The following is a 6,000-nucleotide window of genomic DNA, read 5'->3' as shown; positions in this document are numbered from 1 at the left end:
TGATTCGCAACACATGTTTTCATTTTATATCTTGCTCTTGTATTTAATTCATTTATTTAGACATGAATACTCTTCATGAATAAAGGAAATAAACATGTGTTTAAACTATGGTTCGTCATCGCTTAAAGGGCCAGTGTGTGAAATGTAGGAGAATCTATTGGCCAAATTATAAAATAATAATAATACGGATTATTTAGTGTTTCGTGTATAATAAGTTTACCGTCGCTCACCGTCACACGCTCGGCACGCAGGAGAAGATTCCGTCGGCCGCAATCTGCAACTCACCCCTAGGTGGCTGTAAAACGTGCACTGGCCCTTTAAGAAGGGAACTGCAGCTGTTTTGATTCTGCCAGGATTCATTATCTCCCAATAATGACACACACACACACATACACACACACACGCACACACCAGCTGTCCCCTTTAGGTGAATATAACTTCCTTTTGACGACATAAAATGACAGATAGTGACATGTATTGCATTTTCATTTTATTTGTAGTACCTTTCGTCCCACCGTGTCATTTGAAAGTGTCTTCATCAGGACACTGTTTGATTATAAATAGAAACGTTATATTTATTTAATATATCTGACTAAACGTGTCACTTGTAATTGGACGTTAGTTACTTTTCAGTTGCTCTTTCAACAGCAATCTTTAAGCAGAGTTATGAGACCAGGTCTTTGTTGCTTTTCTCTCCTTTGTGTGTCTTTGTTGTCGTTTTTACACTTTTTATAGTTGTTTTGTGTCTTTGCAGTTCGTTTGGGGGACAAACTCCGAGGATCAGATATTCCACGACTCAGACGCTCACCTTCCTCGACACACAAGCTCGTGACTGGGTAAACAACCTGCACGTCGCCATGGCAGCAGAGTGCAGCGACGATGCAACAGAAAGGAAGAAAAAACACACACACACTAAATGTGGGGTTTTGCTTCTATTCTGGTCGTACGAGAGGGAAGATCTGACGCTCGTGGGTGAGCCGGGTCGTTGGTTCTCGCGGTAGCCCCTCTGGTAGTTCTGGTGGCCCACCCGGTGGTTCAGGTGGCCCACCCGGTGGGGTGATCGGATCTATCTTTGTCGCTTGAAGTCTCTTCAGTGAGGCATTCAGGTCCTCCAGGGTTTTACATCGTGATCCGGGTCTTCACATTGCCACTCTGTTGTTGTTCTAGGCTAAGCTAAGCTAATCAGCTATCGGCTGAATGCCAATTACTATTTGTTTGTCTTTTTAAGTTGCTTTCCTTTCATTATTTTATTCTCAACGCGGCACATCGGCCGTCAGCGCGTTGACGAGGCTCGTGTTTTGTTTTTTGTGCGTATTGATGACGATAATCCATAAAACGACCGACAGCGTGAATAAGAAGAGGAAGAGGGATCATGTGACCACAAGCTGGTCAGGGAGTCTCCGTCTCTGTGGCTCCTCCTCCAGTGGAGATGAACTCTGTGGCTCCTCCTCCAGTGGAGATGAACTCTGTGGCTCCTCCTCCAATGGAGATGAACTCTGTGACTCCTCCTCCAGTGGAGATGAACTCTGTGGCTCCTCCTCCAATGGAGATGAACTCTGTGGCTCCTCCTCCAGTGGAGATGAACTCTGTGACTCCTCCTCCAGTGGAGATGAACTCTGTGACTCCACCTCCAGTGGAGATGAACTCTGTGGCTCCTCCTCCAGTGGAGATGAACTCTGTGGCTCCTCCTCCAGTGGAGATGAACTCTGTGACTCCACCTCCAGTGGAGATGAACTCTGTGGCTCCTCCTCCAGTGGAGATGAACTCTTTGGCTCCTCCTCCAGTGGAGATGAACTCTGTGGCTCCTCCTCCAGTGGCGATGAACTCTGTGACTCCTCCTCCAGTGGAGATGAACTCTGTGACTCCTCCTCCAGTGGAGATGAACTCTGTGGCTCCTCCTCCAGTGGAGATGAACTCTGTGGCTCCACCTCCAGTGGAGATGAACTCTGTGGCTCCTCCTCCAGTGGAGATGAACTCTGTGGCTCCTCCTCCAGTGGAGATGAACTCTGTGGCTCCACCTCCAGTGGAGATGAACTCTGTGGCTCCTCCTCCAGTGGAGATGAACTCTGTGGCTCCTCCAACTCGTTCTGAGAATCATCTGAGTTATTATTTTGTACCCGTCGGATCACTTTGACATATTTATGTTCCTCCAGCACAAAACACACACGATGTGAGGCTGATGATGCTCCGTCAACCTTACCTAGTCGTGTGTGTGTGTGTGTGTGTGTGTGTGTGTGTGTGTGTGTGTGTGTGTGTGTGTGTGTGTGTGTGTGTGTGTGTGTGTGTGTGTGTGTGTGTGTGTGTGTGTGTTCCTGCAGAGTGGGGAACGAGGGCCGATCGCTGCACATCGCATGGCAACGAGCAGATGACACACAGATGCAGAAAACATCATGGATCAGTTTCTCTTTAAGTGTGTCTGTGTGTGTGTTTGTGTGTGCGTGTCTGTGTGTGTCTGTGTGTTACATGTGTTTCTGTGTGTCTGTGTGTGTGTGTGTGTTTGTGTGTGTGTGTGTGTAAATCTTCATTTTGACCCTTCAGACCTTTTTCCACGTGAGTTTTAAAGTCGTCTTTTTTTTTTGCTTCTTTAATCCATCGAAAGTGAAGTCACAAGAAATTATATAAATATTATTTATGGGAGAAAGTCGAATATTTTACATCTAAACTTTTCGTTATTGTTGTTTGGTAAATCCTCCACACGACTAGATGAGTTCCACGATGATCCGTTACTTATTCTACATCCGCCTCATTGTTTCCTCAAATAACAATGAGCTGTAGTATTTATACAAATTTAAAAAATTGGAAACAAGAAGAAACTTTTTTTTTAAAGAAATGTCTTTGTAGTATTTAGCAAAAAAAGAATAAATACAGGAAGACAGTAAAACAAAAGAATCTTATTTTTTATAAATGTTTATCTGGTTTCTGATTATTTCCTGAAGTTCTTTGTCCAAACATTCCCATCGTCTCCCAGGAGCTCCTCCTGAAGCAGGAAGTGCGTCATGTTCTGGAGCTCCTCCCACTGACGGGCTACAGCTCCGCCCACGTTAGCGTGATGCGTCCGAGGACGGTTTGTGTCTCTGGTCACGGACCCGAGAGCCGCCGCTGCTGCTGCCAGGGAATGTCAGGAAAACCTAAATTTGCCGGACAGGAGACGGATTTCCATCCGACTGAAGGTACCAGAGTTCAAGGTAACCTCTCCTCCTCCTCCTCCTCCTCCTCTTCCTCACTCCCACGCGGCTCGGCTACAGGATACAAAACCACAATTAAAAGAGCTCAAAGACACTTTGTGAGGGAACGAGGCTCTGCAGAGATTTACAGAGTCTTCACGTCTTTAGTTTTTACGTTACGTCTTTATGTCATTACGTCTTCACGTTACATCTTTACGTCATTACGTCTTCACGCCATTACGTCTTCACGTTACGTCTTTACGTCATTACGTCTTCACGTCTTTAGTCTATACTTTGCGTCTTTACGTCATTACATCTTCACGTTACGTCTTTATGTCATTACGTCTCTACGTCATTACGTCTTCACCTTACATCTTTACGTCATTACTTCACGTTACATCTTTACGTCATTACGTCTTCACGTTACGTCTTCACGTCATTATGTCTTCACGTCATTACGTCTTTAAGTCATTAGGTCTTCACGTTACGTCTTCACGTCATTACGTCTTCACGTCATTACATCTTCACATTAGGTCTTCACGTTTCACGTTAGGTCTTCACGTTATGTCTTCATGTTACTTCTTTACGTCATTACGTCTTCACGTTACGTCTTTATCTCTTTACGTCTTTACGTTACGTCTTCACGTTACGTCTTCACATCATTACGTCTTCACGTTACGTCTTTACGTCATTACGTCTTCACGTTACATCTTTTTCTCTTTACGTCTTTACGTTACGCCTTCACATTACGTCTTTACCTCTTTAAGTTACGTCTTTACGTTACATCTTTACATCTGTACGTCTTTAGTCTTTACATCTTTACGTCTTTACTTCTTTACATCTTTAGTCTTTACGTCTTTGTTGCATTTATTGTGATTTATTGGCAGAAAATGCCATATAATATGTGTGTGTATTTTTGCTGGGGTTATATCAGCGGAACATACGATGTATCTCCGTTCAGAATGTGCCATTAAAGGTGGATTAGAGGCGCAGGAGAAAATGAGGAATTCCAATTAAATAAAATACTACTTTGACTTACTTTAAATAAATCTAGGATCCAGAATTTAATTAGGAGCCAGGAGAGATTTACAGTTCAGTTCTGAATTCCCTCCTCCGCCCGGCGAGATGATGCATTTGGGTTTTTTTTCTCTCAGAAGATATGCGTCTCTTTATGGACGCAAGTAACCTCCCGACCTCACCTGCGGAGCGGCAGCCCAGATATTTATCTATTCCTGGAGGCCTCCTGACCGTCATTACAGAGGAGATGAAGGTAGAAGACACACACACACACACACACACAGACATAGACAGAAACACACACACACACACTCACAGACAGAAACATACACACACACATCGACACACATACACACACAGACAGAAACACGCACACGCACAAACAGAAACACACACACACATACATACACACACAGACAGAAACACACACACACACACAGACAGTAACACACACACTCTCATACACATTCTCACACGTGCACACACACACACATAGTATGAGAGGGGGGGTACATTTATTAATTCAATATGCTTTATTTCTCTCCCTCCCTCACTCTCTCTCTCTCTCCCCTCCCTCCCCCCTCTCTCGCTCTCTCTCTCCCTCCCTCCCTCTGCACGTGTTTCTGTGTGTGTGTGTGTGTGTGTGTTGATGTGTGTGTGTGTGTCAGCAGCTATCAGGACAAATAGAATTATCAGAAGATGATGGAGGAGCAGAGAAAGAATCATGAATTAGAAGACTCTTTCTGTTGAAGGAGTTCATGTATGAATCATCTGAGGAACAAAGATGGCTTCCATCAGCCCTCCTTCAGTTCCCGCTCCGCTGCATGCTCCCTCTCTCCCCTCTCCCTCTCTCCCCTCTCCCTCTCTCCCTCTCTCTCTCTCCCTCTCTCCCTCCACGTCACGTTTAAAGTATTCAAACTCCTCACAACAAACTTGCAGCTGCTGCACGACTCGTTGTTTATTTAACTTTTATCTTTCTTTCTTTTCTTCTTCTCCAACTTTATAATTGAAAGAACAAGTTTTAGTTCTGGAGCAGATCCTCAAACCAAGAGGATCAGATCAACTGAGACCTCCTCGAGTCCTGAACAGGGATCTGATGTAGACCTCCTGGCAGTACTGGGCCCAGTTGTTTGTCTCTCTTTGTTGTCTCTTTGTTTCTCTTTGTCTCTCTTTATTGACACATTCTCCTGCTCCAGTATTTTGCACCTCCGTTAACGCGACAGTAAAGTGAAGAATCAGTCCGACTTACCCTTATGTCTCTTTTCGGTGGCCTTAGAAACTATTTTTAAAAATCTGAGCCGCTCTGCCGCTCCGGTGACTGACCAGAACCCTGAAGCCGCGTGTAGATTACTGCTGGAATAAAACGGGCTGACCTTCTGGAGAAGATATAAATGTAATGATGAAAGGGACGTCTAGGTGCTGTAAATCCCCCCCGACAACATTAAAATAAAGCTTTAGTTTTTAGTTTAAATTCTAAAATAGTTCCGTCTGCTCTGCACCCACGACTCCAAGTGGAGACCAGAGGTCACTTTTTTAAAACTGAGACACTAGTAAGAATCAACAGATGTTACGGCCAATTAAAGGTCTTGAATGTCAGTGTGGGCGGACCGTAAACATAACATGGGAACGTAAATATAAAAGCAAGATATTTAAATGGAGGAGGAAGAAGTGCAGGAAACAAGTGAGCAGTTAGGTAGCTACGTTTAAATGAAGCTATCAGGAGAAGGTCCGGCCGCTTTGAGAGACGTCAACATGGCCAACATCATGGCCGCCAACACGGCAACCAACATCATGGCTGTCATCATGGCCACCAACACGT

Source organism: Pseudoliparis swirei, chromosome 11, assembly GCF_029220125.1.
Source record: "Pseudoliparis swirei isolate HS2019 ecotype Mariana Trench chromosome 11, NWPU_hadal_v1, whole genome shotgun sequence".
Lineage (NCBI taxonomy): Eukaryota > Metazoa > Chordata > Actinopteri > Perciformes > Liparidae > Pseudoliparis > Pseudoliparis swirei.
The sequence above is the reverse complement of the archived record's forward strand: the minus strand, read 5'-3'. Positions refer to the sequence as shown.